We start from the raw sequence: 26242 nt of genomic DNA on the forward strand, positions 1-26242 counted from the left end.
CCTTTCATAGAGGGTGGGTGCCGGCTATGTGATTCTGCTGCCGACACCTGCCTCCTGTATTTGTATTTAAAGGTTACTTATCTTCATTCCCCCACTACTAAAAACATTGGTGGTGCAGTGCATCCCCCCCAACCCCCCCAGTATTATAAACATTGGTGGCAGTGGCAGCTTCTGATCGGAGCCCCAGCTGCTCGAGCCCTGGCTGCCATGGTCAGCTCCCTGCTGCTGTGTGCACTATGCACAGGGCAGCAGGGAGAGTGTGAAGTCCTATTCACCCTAATAGAGCTCTATCAGGGTGAATAGGACAAGGGGGTAAAATATCCCAGGTTCTAGCCCCTAAGTGGGCTAATAGTTATTAAATAAAAAGTAAAGAAAAAAACCAAAACCAAAATATTAAGTTTAAATCACCTCCTTTCCCAATTTTACATATAAAATATATAAACAATGAATAAATAAACATATTACATATCCCCACACCCAGAAATGTGCAAACTATTAAAATATACAAAAAAATATCTCCTATGCGGTGAACGCCGTAACAGAAAAAATAAAAACCGCACAATTCGCCATTTTTTAGTCTTGTCCCCCCAAAAAATAGGATCGAACTGTTCAATTATGGGCAGGAAGTTCCATAAAATGCAGAACGCACGCTGCTTTTTTGGTGTTTTATTTTTTTCGCGTTGTATCAAGTATCACAATACTTTTTTATGGTATCGAAATCGAATCAAAATTTTGGTATCGAAACAACCCTAAATCTATGGCCATTTTGAGTGGAAATTCTCCTTAAAGGGGTTTTCCGGGATTAACAGATATGCTTATATAGTTGTTTATTATCTTATGTACATCTTCCCCCATGGATTTCTTTTTCATTTCGACTTTCCTGACCCCTTTTTGACATGTAAACCATGTGCTGTCCGCATCCGTAGTTCCGTTCCGCGGACAAGCAAAAAAATTAGTGCATGTCTTATTCTTGTCCGCAATTGTGGACAGGAATTGGCATGTTCTATGATAGTGGCGGCAAATTAGGGAACGCACATAGGCCAGGATCCGTGTTTTATGAATCCGCCAAACACTATGGTCACGTGAATGTAGCCTAATGGAGTTTGCCAGGGAAGTCACTGTCAGATGTTAACGGCTATTCAGATAAATGGCGACCGGTATAAAACGGATGGCTTGTGTCCGCCAGTGCAGGAGCTGCTCAAGGGGTTCCTCACCTTCATGAAACAACCCCTAAAGCATAAGATGTTCCTGGGAAATTCCCCTTTAAAACTTTCAAGTCAAGCCCATTAGGGCAATTAGCGCGGATTTTCTTTAAAACGCAGTCTCCATAAAAAATGAAAAAAAAGAAAAACATTATGCAAGTTATTTCTTTCTTATCATGTGATCTGCTCGCTAATGCTTGCAGTGGCTCGCAGATTGTCGACAGGTCATGTTACTCATTAACTGTACCTGCTATTTACCCAAACCATTCGTATCCCCTAAGTTATGAACATCTGCTTAGAAAGTAGAGCTTGTTATGTTCCAATTTGGAGGACAAAATCTACCAGGTATCTCGTTAACCCCTGCGTGTCTGCAGCGCATGACGGCTGGTATTCCTGGGTTAAACTCTGACTTTGTCTCCTCTAATCCCTTCATCTTCATACTACATTTTTTTTAAATAAATATAAAAATTCCTGCCCCCCCACCCCTTCCTCACATTATAAAATGGAACCCTTGACTGAGTTTGGGTGTTTATAAAAAATTAGGAATGTGAGCGGGAGGAGGCTGACAATCTAACAGGAAATTCCAAGCCCAGTTCCTCTATTCACACTTTCTTGAAGTCACCCACTCGGTGAAGGTTAATACTATTTACTTTTGCCCACTCTGAGGACAGGGGAGTCTTCTCCCCAGAGGTAGGAGAGACCTGGAGCTGATAAAGCCTGCTGTTTGCTTCTATACTAGTTAATCTCTAGTTAAACTGCTAGACCAGTCTATGGAGGTCACACACATTAACTCTTCATGCCCCAAACATAACTACTAAACCAGGCATGCTCAACCTGCGGCCCTACAGCTGTTGCAAAACTACAACTCCCAGCATGCCCGAACAGCCTACAACTATCAGCCTACAGCAGGGCATGGTGGGAGTTGTAGTTTTACAACAGCTGGAAGGGCCGCAGGTTGAGCATGCCTGTACTAAACTAATATTTTACTTCCATTTTTCCCCTTATGTATATGTTTGCTATATTGTACATTCTCACAGAATAAAATTTAAAGGGACACTATCCTCAAAAATCTTCTATCACATCTTTGTACTTTTAGCACAGTAAATAGCCCCACATCACTCATTAAGACCATTCACGGCAACCAGAGGGGACGAGTGACTCAAATAAAGCATCACACATTACACTGATAAGCGCAGTGCTCTCCTGTGGGCATCAAGAGAACAATACAGCTGTCTTAACAGTGTATTAGACGGGCAGATTTTCGGCCCAATGATCGCTAACGAGAATTTGTATGAGCGCTCATCAGCGATCATCTTGCAGTGTAATACTGCCCCCAATTGCACGATGAATGAGCAAAAGCTCGTTCATCAGGCAATCTAGATCTTTCAGCATGCTGAAATTTCAGGATTTGCCGGATTTTGCTGTCTAATTATCATCTTGCCACCAGCAAACCACTGTCCAGGATGGGGACAAGCGATGGCGTAGCGATCGCTCCTCCCCATGTTACTGAGGAGATTGCTGGATGTAATAGTAGCTGTTTCCTCAGCAAGCGAGTAGGCAATTGCCGGGAGGGAAGGCATAATTGGGGTGTTTAATACACCCTTTACTTTTATCCTAATTCTACTAATCTAGTATTATGCTAACAGATAACATATCACAGCAACAGTAAGCTGGAATAGTACTGCTGAAATGAAAAACAGCCAAAAATTCTAAATTCTTTTCTAGGGACATTTAGAAAGCTCTTTAAGCCACAACTGTAGCATAAAAAAGTTGCAAATTATAGCACACGGCATATGTGGATCATAATTTGCAACTTTGTAAGCTTCTTGACACTTTTCAAAAGGAGCGGTGCCTTGTGGGATGGGCGGGGCTTAGTTCTGCCCACTGGATTTACCATAACTTACACTAGAAACTGGCATGTTGTAGCTGAAGTCTGCGCCAACCCCCTGCCTAGTTTCTGGCGTGCGGAGTGCGAGATGTGCCTAATTTATTGTGAGACATCTGCTTTTCACTCCAACTCAAACAGGATCAAGACTGGTTTGTTGGAACACCAATCTTGATAAATGTCTCACACTGAGTTTAAAAAATACCACTTTCTGATGAACGTCACCCTTTATGGTGTACCTGTTGTTTCAGGTGACATTTTACAATAAACTGTCGTCTGTGTACACGAGGAATACCAATACATCTGGCCATTATACTGCATTTGTCAGCAGGTTTCGCCTCTGAAGGCTCTATATCTAATGGGCAGACACTAGCCACTATAATGTCTATAAAGACTAAGCGAACATAGAGAAGAGGAGATCCTGCTTCCCTGTCTCTCTCATACATAATCAGAAGCAGCAGCTTGGAGGACATTATATCATAGTACTGAGCAGTGTTGCTGTGAATCCAGCACTGGGGTGAGATAAAAAACTTACTAGTAGCAGCCTTTGTGTGTGTCTCTGTTTATCTCTAGCTTTGCCTCCTCCTCGCCTTCTCCCAGGATTTATATAGACAGCAGCTGTACCATGATCCCCCAGTAAGCAGCTGACCTGTCTTCACTGAAGGCAGATTTTAGAGTGTGTGATCAGTGCAGGGGGGAGAGGAGGGGGAGAGGAGGGAGAGAGGGGGAGGAAAGGAGACATCAGTGAAGAAAGAGGAATTTTTCTGTAATACATTTTCATTGCTACTACAAAAAAAAATTGAAACAATAATTAGTCTTTAAATTGTAACTCCCATTTCAAGTTTAAAAAAAATATTCTGTAGGGACAGGGATGTGAAACATTTTTGTAATATATTTATTAAAGACTTTGTAGTTTCTTTATACTAGAAAGCAAGGTGTAATGAATCTTCTTAGCAAAGCTCTGAAAGCATTACTGAGGAGAGTCTACTGAGCACTGAAGACACCTGTGTGTAACATATAGAGCAGGGATGGCCAACCTGCGGCTCTCCAGCTGTTGCAAAACTACAACTCACAGCATGCCCAGACTGCCTACAGCTATCAGCCTAAAGCAGGGCATGGTGGGAGTTGTAGTTTTACAACAGCTGGAGAGCCGCAGGTTGGCCATGCCTAATATAGAGGCTTCCAGCCGCCTCTTGTCACTACCCCAGTCCTATGTACATCTGGCCTAACTATCACTGCCCATCACCCTGCCTACCTGACCTGTGACACACAGGAGCCCTCAGCACTTAGTAGAACGCTGAAGACTGAAGACAGACTCTCCTTAGCTACTCTCAGTTCCTAAGAAGACATTTTACATCCGGTTTTCTAGTACAAAGAAACATCTTTCCCTAATGAAGTATATTACAAAAATGTTTCACATCCCTGTCCTTACAAAATTTTTAAAAAATAAAGTGAAACGACAACTATATATTCAACTGTGTTATAACTCATCAAGACTTAAAGAGGACCTTTCACCAAAATAAAACTTCTAAACTAACTATACAGGCATGTAGAGCGGCGCCCAGGGATCTCCCTGCACTTACTGTTATACCTGGGCGCCGCTCCGTTCTCCCGGTATAGCCTCCGGTATCTTCACAGTTAGGCTCCACCCAGGGGAACCTGCCGGCGTCTCCTTCTCCCATGCTGTAGCGCTGGCCAATCACAGCGCTCAGCTCATAGCCTGAGAGGCTTTTTTCTCTCTCAGGCTATGAGCTGAGTGCTGCGATTGGCCAGCGCTGCAGCATGAGAGAAGGAGGCGCCGGCAGGTTCCCCTGGGTGGAGCCTAACTATGAAGATACCGGAGGCTATACCGGGAGAACGGAGCGGCGCCCAGGTATAACAGTAAGTGCAGGGAGATCCCTGGGCGCCGCTCTACATGCCTGTATAGTTACTTTAGAAGTTTTATTCTGGTGAAAGGTCCTCTTTAATCTCAATATTTTACTAATATGTCGTTTTTTTTAGGTCCAACATTCTACGCTGATTCATTTTTTAATATATCTTTTAGCCTTAGAGGTGCACTTTAAAAAATGCCATCAAAGACTGAACTTCATGAAAAGACATTTAAAATTTGATATCTATACCTGGAATACATGGGGGCAAATGACATACTCTAATACTAACTTGGTCACTAAATAAATAACTAACCCCAACAACATAGTGGAGGAAATGGCCGCTGTGCTTTATTAAGGGTCACTTAAAAACATTTTACAACTATAAGTTAAATAAAAGAAATTTAAAAATACCATCATAACCGATACCAGAAGACCAATAATAAACTAACCATATAAAGACCAAGATCCACTGAGCTGAGCGACACTACCCCTCTAATAAAGCCCAGCGACAGGTGACACAGTGAAAAAATAGGGGAGCCAGCTCCGCCGAACCTGGAAATATAAAGGGGAACAGATTCCCGCCGCTAATCCAGCAACAAATCAGGGAGCTGGAAATCTCTCCCAGCAACAGGCAGCAACCAATCAGCTACACTCTTGACTCGCAGCAGCTGGAATCTTCCAGAATGCAGGTAAGACGTTTTCTGAGGTGATTTTAAAATGGCGGGAAAAGAGAGACAGGGAAGAGAAACAAGGCCCCTAGACAACCCCTAAATTTAAGACTACCTAAGATGTCATTGCCCCCATGTTTCCCCCCCAAGCTAAATGCTCTGGTGGGGTTAATACATTGGCTAAAGACTCAGTTCTTAATATCCGCTTGAGGGGTTCGCCAGTGTTGTCAGTTGCATATCATTGTGCTGCACCTTTCGCTGTGATTTATGTATTTTTATATTTGCATCCACACATTACCCCATCTTGTGTAGGATGCCATTGTGGTGCATGTGGTCCGCTGCCGACATCCTCCATTGTATGCATTTTTGCTGGGAATTGCCTTTAGCAACGGATCACATGCGGAGGAATTGCTCCCCCGGTTATACACACGCCACGGTGTTTGGGGTTTTTGCGTACTTGGCATAATCCAAATGTATGATGTGCTGTAGACACATTGTAAATAGCCTGGACGAAGAAACCCTGCATTCCTGACGTAAATCCTGCCACTTGGGGCACTGTCGCCCTGGCATCTGTAAGTAGTTGCTCACGGGCCTAGCAGAGAGATTGTCTAGTAGCTTTGTGTAAATCAGGTTTATTCATTGTATAATAAAATGATGCAACTTTATTTTCGACTTTGTGTACCAGTTCCAAACCATATTCAAGATCTTTTGCAGTCAGTGAATGGACGGTTTCCATTCTGCAAGAGATCCTGAATATTATGAGGATTCGTTACACAAAGTATTAAAAGAAATTCGAATTCCAGGTAATAAATGAAAACGTGATGAGGACAGGCTGAGGCTGTAAACAAGAACGCCTTTACAAGCTGCAGACAGCATTACACGTCTCTTCAGCGGCCACTGCAGGGGAAATATAGTATTACACGCTGACCTTGTATAATACATGGACATGGAGATGCTCTTCTCAGTCCTGAATAGTAAAAGGGGAGCCCCTCATTACAATGCCCATATACCTTTCCAATATGTTCTTGCAATGTTGTTTTCTGCAGTTGATTGAAAGTTTGTAGAGACTCATGCATGACCCCAGGTGGTGACCCCGCCATAACGTAATTGAAGGCAGCTGTTACCCAGCACATTTTGTGTTGTCCCGAGCCACGACCTCACTGACCTACACCCTCCTCAAAACCCTATTTCTTAAACTAATGATCCTGCTGAGCTGAACGGCACTGAATGACAGACTATATATTATACTGTTGTAATTGTGCATAAAATGACCTCAGTGCTGCCTTTGTCTACACAGACTACATGAAAACATGTCTTTATAAAGTTCTAGGAAAAGACATTCCCTGGTTGATCCACCTTTGGCATACATATAAAGCAAAGGTCCTCATATCTAAGTTGACCCTCTATTATGGCGGCAGATTTTGCTACCAGGAATAGTTGGGCCTGGTGTTTGTTTTCCTTCTCCTTGACCCCTTGGCCATTTTTCCACCCTAAGCCTTTTAATAATGCAGTTACTCGATAGACGGGAGTACTGGACAAGTTCTTCACCAGACTTGTAGGTAGGCTTTAAAGGAGACTGGGAACTTCTTTTAGTATTGCCAGTCAGGGTGCAGGGATTAAGACAAAAATACTCACCTGTCACTGGTGCTCAGGTTCCAGTGCCAAGTTCTCTTCTCATTGCTGGACCAAGAGGCTGTCTGCAATGACGTCAACCTGGCAAGTCAATCAGCAGCCTCAGAGGCGACAACTGCCACTGCTGAGGCCACTGATTGGCCAGCCATGGTGACACGGGTGTAGAATTCACATCACCTTCTGGTCCAACTTGGAGAGGAAGTTGAAGAAAAGGTACATTGGAGCTGAAAGTGTTTGTGACAGGTAAGAGAGAGTTCACATGTCCGCCTCTTTTTCCATTGTTCTGATCCTTCAGAAGAAAAAAAAAAAAAAGATCCTGTAACAAAAAAAAACGGCATTTGGCATCCGTTTGAACCATTTCCGCTGAGATCCATTTTTTTTGACTGAAAAAAAAAAGCCCTCATGCAGTATTTTTTATTTTTATTTTTTCCTGTTCTTCTGACGATCACAAGAACAGGAAATGAAAGGGAGATGTGAACTCTCCCTAAGACCTCTTGGACAGAGACTTTTTTTTTCCCGTTTACATTCCGTTTTTTGCGTTCCGTATACGGAACAATTCATTTCAGTGGGTCCGCAAAAAAAAACTGAATGTACTCCGTATGCATTCCGTTTCCGTATTTCCGTTTTTCCGTTCCGTTCAAAGATAGAACATTTCCTATTATTGTCCGCATAACGGACAAGGATACTACTGTTCTATCAGGGGCCAGCTGTTCCGTTCCGCAAAAAACGGAATGGACACGGACGTCATCCGTATTTTTTGCGGATCAGTTTTTTGCGGACCGCAAAATACTTTATAAAACATACGGTCGTGTGCAATAGGCCTAAGGGTCCATTCACACGCCGTAGAATGGGTCCGGATCCGTTCCGCAATGTTGCGGAATGAATCTGGACCCATTCATTCTCTATGGAGCCATAAGAGATGCGGACTGCACACAGTGTGCTGTCCACATCCGCATTTCTGTAGCGCCGCCCCCGATTTTCCGGTCTGCGGCTCCCGAAAAAAATAGAACATGTTCTATTCTTGTCCGCAATTGCGGACAAGAATAGGCAGTTTCATGGGGGTGCCGGCCTGTTGTGTTGCGGATATGCAATTTGCGGATCCGCAATACACTACGGACGGGTAAGTCTTCTTGTAATTCCTGCACCCTGCATGGTAATATTATGTGGAGTTTCTGGTCTCTGAGATGCCCTTTAATTCACCCAGAGCAAAGAGTAATTTTGGTACCTTAGTCCTGTATGTACAGTAGCCACACTGGCAAAGGAGTCTTTGTGTTGCCTGCCCGGGCACCTAGCCACTCCTGTAGTTACACCTCAGCTTATCACCCAGTAACAGTGGGGATGGGACCAGCCAAAACCGGTCCTCCGAGGGCCCCACAATAGCTTCATGGGCTACCCCTATGGCACACACACAATTTCAATTAATCAATGGAACTGCTTTTGGAAAACATTCAGAGAATACGAAACCCAAATATAAGAAATCAACATACTTGAGAATGCAATAATAGTGACATAGGATAATATGGGGGAATGTTGGTCAATTAGTCTTGACTTTATTATGTAAAAAAATAAAATGTACCCTGGACAGTTTTGTGGGGTTAGGAGAAATAGCTGCAGCCAAACACTCATGTATATGGACATCTTATAAGGTTTGGCTGGATCTGTGTGGGATTCGGTTGAATCCTTAGGGTTTTTGTTATATGTGTGCGTTGTTTGCTCTGATTTATATAGTTATATGTGGTAAGATTAACTTGACCTGTGAGTGGTTTGGTCTGATCTACAAGTGGTTTGGCTAGAACTGCAAGTGGTTTCTAATGATTGGTTAGAACCTGGTTTTATATGTTTTTGGTTGATCCTTGAGGGGTTTAGCTGAACCCGTGAGTCTGTTTGGATTTCCTGAATGGTTTGGTTTCATCCGTGATTGGATTCGTTGGTACTGCCAATGGGTCTGTGAGCAGTGGGGTTGGGGGATGGAAAGTATTACTTGACTTGTCTGAAAGAAGGAGAAGACAAAGGTGTAGATATAGAATGGGAATAAGATATTTAAAAAAAAATGTTTACATTTTTTAGTGTATCAGCCACCATTTTTCTTTCTTTTCTCAGTTAAAATTAAAAAGGGTTTTCCGAGATTTTAGCACCGATGCCCTTTCCTCTGGATAGGATATCAGTATCTGGTCGGTGGGGGTCCAACACATGGGACCCCCGCCAATTTGCTGTTTGAGAAGGCACCTGTGTTCCTGTGAGCGCCGCAGCCTTCTCAGTGCTTATCAAGCACAGAGCCGTACATTGTATAGCGGTTGTGCTTGGTGTTGCAGCTCAGCCCTATTCACTTCTATGAGGCTGAGCTGCGCCTAGGCCACGTGACCGATGAACGTGTCATCACTGGCCTAGAAGAAGCTAAGAGACGGCTGAGGTGCTACTGCGAGCGCTGCTGCCCTCTTAAACAGCTGATCCGCGCGTGGTGGGGGGGGGGGGTTCCTGGGTGTCGGGCCCCCCAGATCAGATCCAGATCAGATCCTGATGACCTTAATATCTCAGAAAACCCCTTTAATATTACAATATATTTACATAAAAAGTCTAGCAGAGCCAATCACAGCTGAAGGGACACAGCACTCAGAACTTATGCTTGTTTATTTTTCCGGATGCTTTATAGTTTTTATTTGGTACCATTTTGGACTGCATAAAATATACTGAATCATTTTTAGACTTTTTTTTGGGTAGACAATGGGGAAAAAGGGCAAATTCACTATTTTGTGTTGTTTTTTTACACCATGAGATATAAAGATTGACGTCTACAGGGTGTTATGTTTGTGGTGGTGCCCTATACCATGTTTTGTTTTTTGTTTTTTCTATTTTTATAAATGATAAAATCATGAAAAATAGAGTTATTTATTTATCTATTGAGGTGGTACTTTTTTATATATAAAACTTTATTTTACTGTATTCTTAAAAACCCCTCCGGTGTTTACGATGCTGGAATCATTCAATTGCATATGGATTTCTTTGGAATACTTAGTATATCAGAGCATTGTAATGTGTCAATGTAATACTTTTTGATCAATAACATATATTATTAGACAGAAGTGAATGGGAGAGGTCACATCTGGTAGAAGAAGCTGCTGCAGTCATTCTGACAGTAGATACAACAGTTCGCCACGGCTTTCAGACTTCCGTTTCCATCCAGTGGTAGTATGGAGGGGGTGGTAGCGTGACTGTGCTGATGCCTACCATGGGAATATAGTGGGTGGGCACAAGTGAGTACAACTCTTTTCTTTTTTATATGCAAAAACGAAGTCTTACCTTGGGATAATATAAATTCAGTGTCAGACTGGGGTGCCTGGGGCCAGCAGTAAAATGAATGGTAAATATCACCCGCTAACACAGCGGCAGCAGCAAGGTGCTACAAGATGGTTATGGGGGCCCCTGTAGTGACTTTTACAGGGCAGGTTCCCGGGGAAAGAGGATACTGGCCGGCCTGCCACCAGATGCATCTATAGTGATAACCTAGGTACTTTGTTAAATAACTTACCCACTTTTTAATATGCACATAGGTTGAGTGAGATGCACGCTGCCTATGTATATGTAGTGTAGTCAGTGCTATATTCCTCTTGTGCAGAGGGTGGGGAACTAGGTGCCCTCCTTGCTCTGGGGCCCTCCAGGGAATTCACCTGTTCCTCTGTGGGCCCGTCCAAGCCTGCATAGATGTCATCTAACAAAACACATCATTTTAATTTATAACTTATATAGATTACTTACACCGGTGCTTATATTTGATATAATTGTATTGTATTTTGTCATGTTACAAGCACTTTTGTTTCGACTTTGCGCCCCCCTGATATTTTCATTATTGTCCTCTTCCTACACAAGGTTATGATTGAAGATGATGTAGAAAACATAGCTTGTTCTATAGCGGAGGGGATTTCTAAATGATTTTGATAGTAAAATAAAACGTGTGGGAAAATTAGTGGGAAGCCAGGTCTTAATCTTGGTCCCTGGAGAGGCGATCTTATTTGTGTGTTAGGACAGGCAGATTGTAGTCTACTTACAGGGAGAACAATGTATCTATTGTATATTGGAGTGCAAAAGTTATTTGCTTAGAAAATACAGTAAATGGTTATATCCGTGAATCTTGTGGCCATAATGATGCCAGATTATTGTCTTTTCTTCACTTTTGTATCTATCTATCTATTATCTATCTATTATCTATCTATCTATCTATCTATCTATCATCTATCTATATATTATCTATCTATTATCTATCTATCTATCTATCTATATATTATCTATCTATTATCTTTCTATTATCTATCTATCTATCTATCTATCTATCTATCTATCTATCTGTCTATCTCTCCCATCGCTTCTATCTATCATCTATTATCTATCATCTATTATCTATCTATCTATCTATCCCCACACACATATAGAGACAGGAGATTTTGCTCTCTAAAGGGCCCTTTACATGGCCACATTCTCTGCCAGATGACCGCAAACAAGTGTTCACAGGAACGCTCCTTATCTGGCGGTGTAAAGGGGCCGCCGATTCATGCGGTCATAAAAATCGTAGTATGCCAAAGGCAGATCGTGTTGTGTGAACAGCATCTGCAGCTGGAAAACGAGTCTGTATGGGGACGAGTGATGGCATTGGTGATGGCTCCTCCCCATACTGTGGAGGAGATCCCTGCATGTAAATGTAGCGATCTCCTTCACTGATGAGCAGGCGCTTCCTTCCCGAAAAGCGTCAGCAAAATTTGCCCGTGTAAAGGGGCCTTAAGGGTACGACCACATGGTCAGGTTTCCTGATGCAGTTTTGGAAGCCCAAACTAGGGGTGAATTTTAAAAAAAGGGCAGATGCCGTATCTGTACAGTATACATTCTCACTCCTAATTGTGCATGCAGAAACCTGACCGTGTGGCCAAACCCTGACTCTCTTTTGCTTCCTTAGAATCCCTCAAACGTTGTATACAGGACATTAACCCCCAGAGGGCATCCTTCAGGCATGGATCCTGACATGGAAATTTTCCATTTTGGCAATTTTGTTTTTCACCTCCAGCCTTCCCGGGGTCATAACTTTTTTATTTTTCTGTTCACATAGACATTTGTGGGCTTGTTCTTTGTGGGGCAATTTGTACTTTCTAATGGCATCATTTTATATTGCATACAATGTAATGAGAGGGTGAAAAAAATTCCAAAGGCCTGGCATGAGTGGTTCCAGCTGGTTCTCTCCGGTCCAGAAGCGGAAAGGTTTGAGTGTTGTGATTAGTGCTGAGTGCTAATGGCGGGAAGATTACCCTTTATAATGCAGTGTTCCGTTGGGGTCCAAGCCCGTTTGAAGAACCATAAAGACCAGCGCCCCAACCACCCACCGTCTCTTATTTATGAACTATCGCAATGTTTACTAATGGGAGTTTGTCTTCCAGCTAATGCTGGGTGGACTGGTGGATATGAGAACTGATGTTTTAATCCATTATTTTAATATCTGATGGTTTAATTAATTTTATCTGAATTTTTTTATTATGCTAATGTATTAATATAATCTACTTGTTATCCTCAAAAAACATTGCGGCCTAATATTTTCCAACCAACTTGGTGTTATGTGCATTTATTTTATTATTTAGGGGGTACTCTCTCTCTTTGGGCTGAAAGCGCCTTAGTCAGTGTGAGGAGACTTATAGGCCATACATGCTCCTTTGGAGTTCTGAGAAGAATTGGATGCAAATGAGCGCTTAACAAGCTCTGCCTCTAATTCCATCAGATGTAAGGCAGCTATCCTATAAGTCAATGTTCGACCCTTTAAATAGGCCTTGAGACATGACTCAGATATTAAATAGGCCAGTACCTCATCTGAAAACAGCTGTTTCTGGGTGATTGCCCCTCATCAGTGCAGAGTAGAGACTACTGCCTTAACTCGGTAAGAGGCCTTAGTCAGGATTTTGGGAGTACTATTTCTCCTTGGGGAGAGAGCACTTTAGTTGTGTGAGGAGACTCTGGAATTCTGGGAAGAAATGGATGCAAATGAGCTCTTAACTTAGGCCTCTCACCCGGTTAAGTCTGCAGATGAGGTGCTGGCTTATTTAATATCTGAGTCATGTCTCAAGGCTTTTTTAAAGGGTCAAACCAGGGACGGACTATCAACTTAAAGTGGCCCTGGAATAAAATTAAAAAAGGCTCCAATATTATAGGTGGGGTCACATTGACAAAAGGCAGAGCAACACAAGAAGATTGGGCCAATGCAAGTTGGAAGGGTCAGTAATACCACAGTGCAACCCAGAATACCATCCCACAGAACCAAATACCACAGGCCAGCATAAAACACATCACCAGAAGCTGCCCCTCTGTAGTGGCTATCAATAGCTGCCACATTCTGTCCTCCTCCTCCTCTGATTGTCTCTAATATGGATATAGAGGTAAGATGTGGGATACAGCACCAAGCCAGTCCTACCTTCAGCATTCTGCCTGGACTTTCTCTTCCCTTATAGTTCCTCCAGTAGTATGTACCAGTCCAGTGATGGTGAGGGGGGCTCAGGTGGCCCTATGGGAAGATTTCCTGTAGGGTCTATGGCCAGTCCACCACTGGGTCAAACATTGACGTATAGGATAGCTGCCTTACATCTGGTGGCTTTAGAGGCAGAGCTTGTAAGATATCATTCGCATCCCTTTCTTCCCTTTATTTTATTAGGTATGAGGTTCATTTTAACCACCTCCGGACCGCCTAACGCACATGTGCGTTCCGGAGGTGGCAGCGCTGCGCACAGTCACGCATATACGCGTCATCTCGCGAGACGCGAGATGACGCGAGTATGCGCCCGCGCGTGCGCAGTTCGCGCCGGCATTTCATCGAGAGGTATTTCGTCAGCAACCTGCCAGCCAATGATCGTCGGCTGGCAGGTTGCTGATTTTTAAAAAATCCAATCAAAGTGCCAGATAGCAGATCATATTTGTAAATATGATCTGTTATATGGCTGCCTGCTCCTCTGCTGGTTCTTTTCGTCGGTTGGATCCAGCAGAGGAGCAGGCTTCACAGTGAGTACACCAAACACTACACTATAGCCCCTGATCACCCCCCTGAACCCCAATTAACCCTTTGATCACCCCTTTGATCACCCCTGTCAATCACAAGTGAAAAGAAAAAAGTGATCAGTGTAAACTGTCACTTTTTTTTTTCACTGTTATTGACCGTTAGGTTTTAGGTATAGTTTAGGTCCCTTGGTTAGGTAGTTAGCGATCAGTTAGCGCCCAGCCCACCGCACCGCAGTCCGTTATTCGCTGATTAGCGTATCGCTAATCAGCATTTGTACTTTTATAGTATCTGGAAGTGATCAAAACTGATCACGGTCAGATCTATAATTGTATTAGTGTCACTTTAGTTCGCCCTCCACCCAAAACGCAGTGTTTGCCCGATCAGGCCTGATCGGTCGCCCACACGTGCGTTCGCCCACACCCGCCCCACCGCAGTGACAAAAAAAAATTTTTTTTTTGATCACTGCACATTCACTTTACACGCACTGCGGCGATAAAAAAATCAGTTTTGATATTTTTTATCAACCGCAGCGGCCTCCGGTACTTCGCTAGGCCTCCCCTTTGTAAGACAGGCTTGCTTTTTTTTTCTTGGGTAGTCTCAGGGAATACCCCTAAATTTAGTTGCCCACATGTCTAACAGGGGGTATTCCTCTGAAGAGGCCTACAGGCTTCTGACCCAGTCGGATGAGGAGTGGGAGCCCTCATCTGATGAATCCAGCGGGTCAGAATACGAACCTGTAGAAAGCAGTGGCTCTCTGACCCAAAGTTCGGACGAGGAGGCTGAGGTCCCTGATACCACCAGGCGTACCCGGCCCCGTGTCGCTAGACCGCAGGTTGCGCAGGATCCGCTTCAAGAGCAGCAGAGTGGGGCTGGTGCTGTCGGATTACGTGGTGAGGCATACACCAGCAGCCCAGCCCTCCCTGGACCTAGTACCAGCACTGCCGTACAACCTGGTGAAGTAGCGAGCACCAGAAGGGCAGTTGAAGCTGGTACGGTGGCACGTGCAGTAGTGACCCCGTCGCAGCCACCGCAAAGACGTGCCCGTAGAGCCCCTAGAATCCCAGAGGTGCTGGCAAACCCTGATTGGCAGTCCCCAACTTCAGCCGCACCTGTAGTTTTCCCTTTCACTGCCCAGTCTGGAGTTCGGGTTGAGACGGCTCAGATCGGTTCGGCCCTGGGATTTTTTGAGCTGTTCTTGACTGCGGAGCTTTTAGACATAGTTGTGGCCGAAACAAACAGGTATGCCACACAATTTATCACCGCTAACCCGGGAAGCTTTTATGCCCAGCCTTTCCGGTGGAAACCAGTCCAAGTTTCCGAACTTAAAACTTTTCTGGGCCTCCTCCTCAACATGGGCCTGACAAAAAAACATGAATTGCGGTCATATTGGTCCACGAACCCGATTCATCACATGCCCATGTTCTCTGCTGCCATGTCCAGGGCACGTTTTGAGGCCATCCTGCGGTTCCTGCACTTTAGTGACAACACCGCCTCCCGTCCCAGGGGCCACCCTGCTTTTGACCGGCTCCACAAAATTCGGCCCCTCATAGACCATTTCAACCAGAAATTTGCAGATATTTATACCCCAGAGCAAAACATCTGCATAGACGAGTCCCTGATACATTTTACCGGGCGCCTTGGCTTCAAACAATACATCCCAAGCAAGCGCGCCCGGTATGGGGTCAAATTGTATAAGCTCTGTGAAAGGGCCACAGGCTATACCCACAAATTTCGGGTCTATGAGGGAAAAGATCAGACCCTGGAGCCGGTCGGTTGCCCTGACTACCTGGGGAGCAGTGGGAAGACAGTTTGGGACTTGGTGTCACCCTTATTCGGCAAGGGGTACCATCTTTATGTGGACAATTTTTACACAAGTGTGGCCCTCTTTAGGCATTTGTTTCTAGAACGGATTGGCGCCTGTGGTACCGCGCGAACTAGTCGCGCGGGCTTCCCCCAACGGCTCGTTAGCACCCGTCTTGCAAGGGGGCAGAGGGCCGCACTGTGTAACGAAGAACTGCTCGCGGTGAAATGGAGAGACAAGCGTGACGTTTACATGCTCTCCTCCATTCACGCAGACACGACAATACTAATTGAGCGAGCAACCCGTGTCATTGAAAAGCCCCTCTCAGTCCACGACTATAACCTCCACATGGGAGGGGTCGACTTCAATGACCAGATGTTGTCTCCGTATTTAGTTTCCCGACGCACCAGACGCTGGTATAAGAAGGTGTCTGTATATTTAATTCAATTGGCTCTGTACAATAGTTTTGTTCTCTACAGTAAGGCTGGGAGAACTGGATCCTTCCTCAAATTTCAGGAAGAGATCATCGAGAACCTCCTGTATCCAGGAGGTTCCGTGGCCCCAACCACCAGTGTAGTTAGCCGTCTACACGAGCGACATTTCCCCAATGTCGTTCCTGGTACCTCAACCCAACCGTCACCCCGAAAAAGATGTCGTGTCTGTAGCAGGAGTGGAATAAGGCGTGACACCCGCTATTTCTGTCCTGACTGTCCGGACCACCCTGCCCTATGCTTTGGAGAGTGTTTCCGGAAGTACCACTCACAGGTACACTATTAGCATAGGGATCATCTCACCAGGACAGGCACACAGGGCTATTAGGGCCCATTCACTCACTGCTGCTGCAAACGTCTCCTTTCACATGGGACAAAGTGCATAACGCACTTCGCCACATCTTTGGGCGATTTGCGCTTTGCACATTGACCCATGGGGAAGGAGAGGTTTGTTCTATAAAGGTAAAAAAAAAAAAAAAAAAAAAAAAAAAAAACAGGTAAGCAAACAGGTTAATGTTTAGTTCCAAAAGTTAAAGTTACACGTTCTGTTCCAAAGTTAATAAAATTATTGCGTTGTGGCCTGGTTTTTTCTTTTTTTTTTTTTTTTGTCTTTTTACCTTCCAGGTGGACCAACCGATCGACCAGCTGCAGCACCGATGTGCATTCTGACAGAAGCATTGCGCTGCTGTCAGATTACACGCAAGTCGGTGTATGCGGCGCTGCAAGACGGGATTTTCTCCTCTGCAGTGACAGATACGTTTGCCAAGGCATACGAGCTGAGGAGGAGGCGGCGTTCCTATGCTTTGGCAAACACTTTGTGTATATATATATATAAAAAAAAAAAATCCCGGCAATGATTTATTCATCCACATCGATTGATGCGAATGGAGAAATCTGGTTTGCCAGGGCATACGAGCTAAGTGGGTATGGATGTAGGGCGGAGCTCCTATGTCCTGGCAGACGCCTTTCCCCTCCATTTTTTTTTTTTGGCAGAGATTTTTTCATCCACATTGATCGATGCGAATGAAGAAATCTGTGCCGTTCATTTTTTTCTTTCAGCCCAGAGGCTGAACGGAAAAAAAAATCTCATTACCTGTATGCTCAATATAAGGAGAATAGCAGAAACTCCTAATGCTGGCCATACATGTAATGATTGCGGAGACCCTCAAATGCCAGGGCAGTACAAACACCCCACAACTGACCCCATTTTGGAAAGAAGACACCCCAAGGTATTTGCTGAGGGGCATATTGAGTCCATGAAAGATTGAAATTTTTGTCCTAAGTTAGCGGAAAGTGAGACTTGTGAGAAAAAACAAAAAAAAATCAATTTCCGCTAACTTATGCGAAAAAAAAAAAAAATTCTATGAACTTGCCAGGCCCCTCATTGGATACCTTGGGGTGTCTTCTTTCCAAAGTGGGGTCACATGTGGGGTATTTATACTGCCCTGGCTTTTTAGGGGCCCTAAAGCGTGAGAAGAAGTCTGGGATCCAAATGTCTAAAAATGCCCTCCTAAAAGGAATTTGGGCCCCTTTGCGCATCTAGGCTGCAAAAAAGTGTGACACATCTGGTATCGCCGTACTCAGAAGAAGTTGGGGAATGTGTTTTGGGGTGTCATTTTACATATACCCATGCTGGGTGAGAAAAATATCTTGGTCAAATGCCAACTTTGTATAAAAAAATGGGAAAAGTTGTCGTTTGCCAAGATATTTCTCTCACCCAGCATGGGTATATGTAAAATGACACCCCAAAACACATTCCCCAACTTCTCCTGAGTACGGCGATACCAGATGTGTGACACTTTTTTGATGCCAAGGTGGGCAAAGGGGCGCATATTCCAAAGTGCACCTTTCGTATTTCACCGGTCATTTTTTACAGATTTTGATTGCAAAGTACTTCTCACACATATGGGCCCCTAAATTGCCAGGGCAGTATAACTACGCCACAAGTGACCCCATTTTGGAAAGAAGACACCCCAAGGTATTCCGTGAGGGGCATGGCGAGTTCCTAGAATTTTTTATTTTTTGTCGCAAGTTAGTGGAATATGAGACTTTGTAAGGAAAAAAGAGAAAAAAAAAAAAATCATCATTTTCCGCTAACTTGTGACAAAAAATAAAAAATTCTAGGAACTCGCCGTGCCCTTCACGGAATACCTTGGGGTGTCTTCTTTCCAAAATGGGGTCACTTGTGGCGTAGTTATACTGCCCTGGCAATTTAGGGGCCCAAATGTGTGAGAAGTACCTTGCAATCAAAATGTGTAAAAAATGCCCTGCAAAATGCGAAAGGTGCACTTTGGAATATGTGCCCCTTTGCCCACCTTGGCAGCAAAAAAGTGTGACACATCTGGTATCGCCGTACTCAGGAGAAGTTGGGGAATGTGTTTTGGGGTGTCATTTTACATATACCCATGCTGGGTGAGAAAATATCTTGGTCAAATGCCAACTTTGTATAAAAAAATGGGAAAAGTTGTCGTTTGCCAAGATATTTCTCTCACCCAGCATGGGTATATGTAAAATGACACCCCAAAACACATTCCCCAACTTCTCCTGAGTACGGCGATACCAGATGTGTGACACTTTTTTGATGCCAAGGTGGGCAAAGGGGCGCATATTCCAAAGTGCACCTTTCGTATTTCACCGGTCATTTTTTACAGATTTTGATTGCAAAGTACTTCTCACACATTTGGGCCCCTAAATTGCCAGGGCAGTATAACTACCCCACAAGTGACCCCATTTTGGAAAGAAGACACCCCAAGGTATTCCGTGAGGGGCATGGCGAGTTCCTAGAATTTTTTATTTTTTGTCGCAAGTTAGTGGAATATGAGACTTTGTAAGGAAAAAAGAGAAAAAAAAAAAAATCATCATTTTCCGCTAACTTGTGACAAAAAATAAAAAATTCTAGGAACTCGCCGTGCCCTTCACGGAATACCTTGGGGTGTCTTCTTTCCAAAATGGGGTCACTTGTGGCGTAGTTATACTGCCCTGGCAATTTAGGGGCCCAAATGTGTGAGAAGTACCTTGCAATCAAAATGTGTAAAAAATGCCCTGCAAAATACGAAAGGTGCACTTTGGAATATGTGCCCCTTTGCCCACCTTGGCAGCAAAAAAGTGTGACACATCTGGTATCGCCGTACTCAGGAGAAGTTGGGGAATGTGTTTTGGGGTGTCATTTTACATATACCCATGCTGGGTGAGAAAAATATCTTGGTCAAATGCCAACTTTGTATAAAAAAATGGGAAAAGTTGTCGTTTGCCAAGATATTTCTCTCACCCAGCATGGGTATATGTAAAATGACACCCCAAAACACATTCCCCAACTTCTCCTGAGTACGGCGATACCAGATGTGTGACACTTTTTTGATGCCAAGGTGGGCAAAGGGGCGCATATTCCAAAGTGCACCTTTCGTATTTCACCGGTCATTTTTTACAGATTTTGATTGCAAAGTACTTCTCACACATTTGGGCCCCTAAATTGCCAGGGCAGTATAACTACGCCACAAGTGACCCCATTTTGGAAAGAAGACACCCCAAGGTATTCTGTGAGGGGTATGGCGAGTTCCTAGAATTTTTTATTTTTTGTCGCAAGTTAGTGGAATATGAGACTTTGTAAGAAAAAAAAAAAAAAAAAAAATCATCATCATTTTCCGCTAACTTGTGACAAAAAATAAAAAGTTCTATGAACTCACTATGCCCATCAGCGAATACCTTAGGGTGTCTACTTTCCGAAATGGGGTCATTTGTGGGGTTTTTCTACTGTTTGGGCATTGTAGAACCTCAGGAAACATGACAGGTGCTCAGAAAATCAGAGCCGTTTCAAAAAGCGGAAATTCACATTTTTGTACCATAGTTTGTAAATGCTATAACTTTTACCCAAACCATTTTTTTTTTGCCCAAACATTTTTTTTTTATCAAAGACATGTAGAACTATAAATTTAGCGAAAAATTTATATATGGATGTCGTTTTTTTTGCAAAATTTCACAGCTGAAAGTGAAAAATGTCATTTTTTTGCAAAAAAATCGTTATATTTTGATTAATAACAAAAAAAGTAAAAATGTCAGCAGCAATAAAATACCACCAAATGAAAGCTCCATTAGTGAGAAGAAAAGGAGGTAAAATTCATTTGGGTGGTAAGTTGCATGACCGAGCGATAAACGGTGAAAGGAGTGTAGTGCCGAAGTGTAAAAAGTGGCCTGGTCATGAAGGGGGTTTCACCTAGCGGGGCTGAAGTGGTTAAATGACTATGTGACTTGAGCCACCATGCATTGGTAGCAAGCAAGGAAGTAGGGAATTGACCCAAGGGCCGTAAATAAGAGGCAAAGAGAGGAGCAAACACTAGGACTCCTCCTACGTGGAGACTGAACTAGAAATAGGGGGCTATTTTGACATTTGCTGTGGGGACCCCTCTTTTCTATGGAAATAACTGTCTATAAAGAACATTATGTTCATACATGACTACCTGAATTAATGTACACCAAGCCCAGGGACTTCGGCCCCATTATTGCATGAGTAATCTGAGGGTACTGCTGACATAGCCTTGCTCACAGCTGTAGGTTTGTTACAGTGTAGCATTATAGCCTAGATTCAGGAACAGAGAGAGATTTGTGCTGTTGCTCCCGCCTGGGGTTTCTGTCAGGCACATGACTTTGTATGAAATAGCATGGTAAAATAATCAGATACCCATGCAAATACCCACCCAAAGGAGGCCAAAAGGACACTCTTTTGATGGAAGTCTATGGGGGTATATAATGTTTGCACTGGCAGCTTTCCAGACACATACATTAAATGGCCATACAGATGCAGTGTGAAAAAACGTATTATTGCTTCCCCTGGTAGAAAAAACTCTACTGTATATGTTGGGGCTATATAAAAAACATTATTATTACCTATTATTCTTAGTGATAAATTGATTCCAGTATTACCCTATAGGAGAATGAGATAAATGACTTTCCTATTTTATTAGGTGGTAAAACGATATTTTATTTCCACTCTTACGTTTTTCATCAACTTTTTATCTGGACCAGTAAATCATGCCAATGTTTGACTAGACCTTTGAGATTACATCTGCAAGATAAGAAATGTTGCATCACATAATGGGTCAAAAGGCAAAATTTCTGGCTAATATTCAGGACTCTTAGGGAAAAAGTCATAGAACTATATCAAAGAAAAGTGCAATAGTGGAGAAGATAAGGTAAAGTGTTCCTTCAGCCAACAACAAGCACTTGTCTGAGCTCCTGAATCCGAAGGGCTCATTCACACGAGTGATGTTCCGTGTAGAGCGCAGAGCACTAGAATCAGTGGGCCAAGTCACAGGTGCAGAGACCTATGGTTCCTGCAGAGAAAATCACAGTATGTCTGGTTTTCATGAAAGTTTCTTGCCCAATTACGTGAATAGGAGCACAATAAAACTGGACAGCACACGGATGAATATGGCCTTGCGGTTCGCCCCACGGTCGTTTCATGGTGAACTTTGCTTGTTCGCGATTCGCCGAACATGCGAACATACAGCACCATATTTTTTTGCATAGCGCCAAACTTTGACCCATGACACATCCATCAGGTGGCACAGGACAGCCAATTGAGACATTTCAGCACATGGACACCCCCCCAACCCTATAACATAACCCGATCTGGCAGCCATTTTACATTATGTGTTTTGCCAGTGTAGGAAGAGGTTGCATTTTGGAGCAGGGACAGTTATGGACACCAAACGCTAGCTAATAGGGCCACAAAAGTACTTTTAAGGACTGGTATAGGTGTACTATCGATAGCTGTGATATAGAGGGGTGTGATATACTTATAATATACTTTCTAACATAGAAATTATATTGTAGTGTATTTGTATTGTGCAGCAGTTGTGTGCGGTTCTGCTGCGATACTGCAGCTAGATAGCGGGACAAACGCTATTGGAGTAACTAATTGCAACGGGTGTGATATACCAGTTGCCCCCCAAAAAACTGCTTGAGGGCTGCGATATATCTTCTTCCACAAATTGCTGATTGAGGGGTGCTATATACCTGTTTCCTCCAATTACTGATTGAGGGGTGCTATATACCTGCTTCCACAAAATACTGATTGAGGGGTGCTATATACCTGCTTCCACAAAATACTGATTGAGGGGTGCCCTATACCTGTTTCCGCCAAACACTGATTGAGGGGTGCTATATACATGTTTCCGCCAAATACTGATTTGAGGGGTACTATATACATTCTTCCACAAAATACTGATTGAGGGGTGCTATTGCTATATACCTTCTTCCACCAAATACTGATTGAGGGCTGCGATACACCTGCTTCCACAAAATACTGATTGAGGGGTGCCATATACCTGTTGCCGCCAAATACTGATTGAGGGGTGCCATATACCTGTTCCTGCCAAATGCTGATTAAGGGGTGCCATATACCTTCTTCCACAAAATACTGATTGAGGGGGGTAGCAACAGCCACCACCCAGCGGTCTGACAACAGTACCCAGATCAGCCCACAGAGGTCCCCTCTGTTGCTGCCTACTCCGAGATCTCTAATGTCAGTGGTGGTGAAGGTGACAATGATGACTTGTCGATGGACGTCACATGGGTGCCCACAAGAGAGGAAGATGAGGGGAGTTCAGAGGGAGAGACGGAGCAGCAGATAGGGAGAAGCAGGCAGAACTCACAGTGCACAGGAGGCAAAAAGCAGACTGCAAATGTTTCTGGAGCGAGCCACCCACCATACACGGTCATATCTTGCGCTCCCAGGACACCGGCACATGGCTCCGCAGTGTGGGCTTTTTTTAATGTGTCAGCTGCTGATGATAGTGTTGCCATCTGCAGCCTGTGCTGTCAACTCATAAGTCGCGGTAATCCCAACACTCAGCTAGGGATAACCCATCACCGAGCCCAGTGGGAGCATCGCCGTCAGAACCCACAAAGCCACACTCCCAGTGCTCCATGTCTTCCTTCTCCTCCCATTTGTCCTCCACCTTACACCGTGCCGTCGTCTCGTTCTGTGTTGGTGCCAAGATACATCTGACCACAGACACGTGCCCCTCACCCCGTATTGTGCCCCCCCATCCTGTACTGTGCCCCTCACCCCATATTGTGACCCCTTATACCCTGCATTGTGCCCTCTTACATTACCCTGTGCAGTGCCCCTAGTCATTCCCTGTACTGAGCCCTCTTATACCCTTTTATCCGGTCACGGTATGGCGGTTTTATCCGGTCACTGTACAGAGGTATTATCCGGTCAATGTATGGCGGTGGTATCCAATAACATGATGGCCATAACTGTATCCCTTTCCCTGGCCACGCCATCCTTTTTTAGACCTGGCATGAGCGTGAAAAATATGCAGATTGCGGTGCTAAGGACTTTTGTGCCACAATCTGTGCCAGAAATACGCCTAACATAGATGTATTTCTATATAATAAATGACCACCTAATTGTATTATTATTCAGGGGTAGGGCTAATATCTTTACTGTATATTCTATAGATTCTAGTGTATTAATTATACTGTGCCCCGTATTTTCCAGTAGAAAATGATCCCTGGGAAACACAGTCCTCATCCCTGACCACCAGGACCAGGTAGCACTCTGTCAGTACATGGCAGCTTCCCCTCTTCGTCACACTGTTCCGCTGTGTACTGCTGCTTATTCTGACACTAGGGCTGGGTTCACATCCTATTTTTGCCATCCATTTAATGCATACCAAAAATGTATGCGTTAACAGATGCCTCAGACTGATGCAGTACAGTGGCGTCCGTTCACTATACAGTTCCATTGTAAAAAAAACATATACGTTAATGTATGCATTTTTTTTATGGACCCTGCAGGATACAAAAACGTGGAGTGCTGTACATTTGTATACATCAAACCGATAGGAAAAAAAAAAATTCTAGGCTCCAGCAGGGCACATTTTTGAGAGTTTCCCTTTAAGTCGCATAAAAATGGCCCCTGATTAAAATACATATTTTTTGTGGGAATTTTTGCCAATGATCCCCCCTCTGGTATATCACTGTCCATGTTGTGGGACTAGTAAGTGTTTGCTGGCTGCAAATATGACCTGAAGGTTTTCCAGATTTCGCCTCCCATTAAAGTGAATGGGGCCCACCGCGAATGCGCGGTTCGCGATCCGTCCCGGATGATGTTTGTCCATCACTATACACTGTGTATTTGTGTGTTCCATTTCAAAAAATGGAAATGTTTTTAATGGCTGGAACGCGGGCAAGTTTAACATTGCTCGTCTGAATCTGGCATTAAGTGCCGTCACCGTGTTCAGCCTTCATCCTGTAAGTACCGTATATTTTCTTCAAGACTTCCTGCTTGGCTGCTTTTCAGCTCAGCTCCATTAGGACACATTTGAGTCATTACAGCTTAGCTACAGTTCTTACAGGAAGGCTGAGGTAGTTTAAGACACACTTCCTGGCTAGTCATTGGCCCAGGCTTCAGCTTCCTCCCACTGCGGCTCGGCCTCTTCAGACAGGCTGCTGTGTATCAGCACAAGCCCACCATAACCTCACCAGGAAGTCAGGGCATGGAGAACTGTTTTTTTTTTTATTTCAGTAAGAGCAGAATGATTATAATGTCCAGACTACTAAACCACCAATGAGAAAAAGATGATCACCAGGTGATTGCCTCATTTTTAGTGACCTGAATGAGCATTAGTGAAAAGGATAATTACTTGGATTGATAAAGTAATGATAACTATGGCTGCCACCCGTGCAACAAAATATGGCATAAAACTGGCCATAAACATGAGAGTAAAGTTAAAGCACTAGTTTATTGATGACTTATCCTCAGGATAGGTCATCAACATCAGATCAACGGGGGTCCGACTCCCAGGACACCCGCTGATCAGTTGTTTCAAGAGGCTACAGTGCTCATCCCATTCAAGAATCTAGACGGTGTGCAGTTATACAGGGAATAGGCCCCAGCGCTGGCACAAGCACTATGGTATTTGAAAAACATCGGCGGGGGTCTCGGCCGTTGAGTACATGGTTAGGGTCCATTCAGACGTCCGTAAATGTTTTGCAGTCTGCAAATTGTGGCTCTGCAAAACACAGATACCGGCCGTCTGCGTTCTGCATTCCGCCCTATAATTGAAATGCGATTGCGGAATAGGACATGCTCTATCTTTTTTGCTGGGCAGCGGCGGTGCTGTCGGCATCTTTTGTGGCCCCATTGAAATGAATGGGTCTGCACCGGTTCCGCAAAATTGTGGAATGGATGCGGAGCCAGAAATACTGACGTGTGAATGGACAGTCCATAAAAATAGGGCACTTTTCTCCTGTTTCCGTGGAAAAAATGATGTGTCTGGGAATGTTTTTTAGGCTGGTTGTACTTGACTAGATTATTTTGCTAGTAATTATCATTATTTTTACAGCTCACAGTAAAGGCTGGTAATGAGTTCTTACCAGTATATTGAGCTATAGACATGTATTACTAATCTTCACCATTAACTATGGTTTTCCAGTTTGTCCATAAATAATGTTAGATAAGTTGACCAGAAAAAAGAAAAATTCTGGTTGGCAACCCTGGTCGGATATTGATGACCAATCCCTTTAATCTGGATGGGATAGTCTAACAATCTCAAGTGCATTGTGTCCTGCTGACTGCTACCCCGATGACAGATGAAGCAATGGTGGGGCCTACCAGTTCAATATGCCGAGTCCTTTCTTCCCGCAGGAGATGGAGCTGCTGACAG

The sequence above is a fragment of the Bufo gargarizans genome, chromosome 2 (assembly GCF_014858855.1).
Source record: "Bufo gargarizans isolate SCDJY-AF-19 chromosome 2, ASM1485885v1, whole genome shotgun sequence".
In the NCBI taxonomy this organism is placed as follows: Eukaryota; Metazoa; Chordata; class Amphibia; order Anura; family Bufonidae; genus Bufo; species Bufo gargarizans.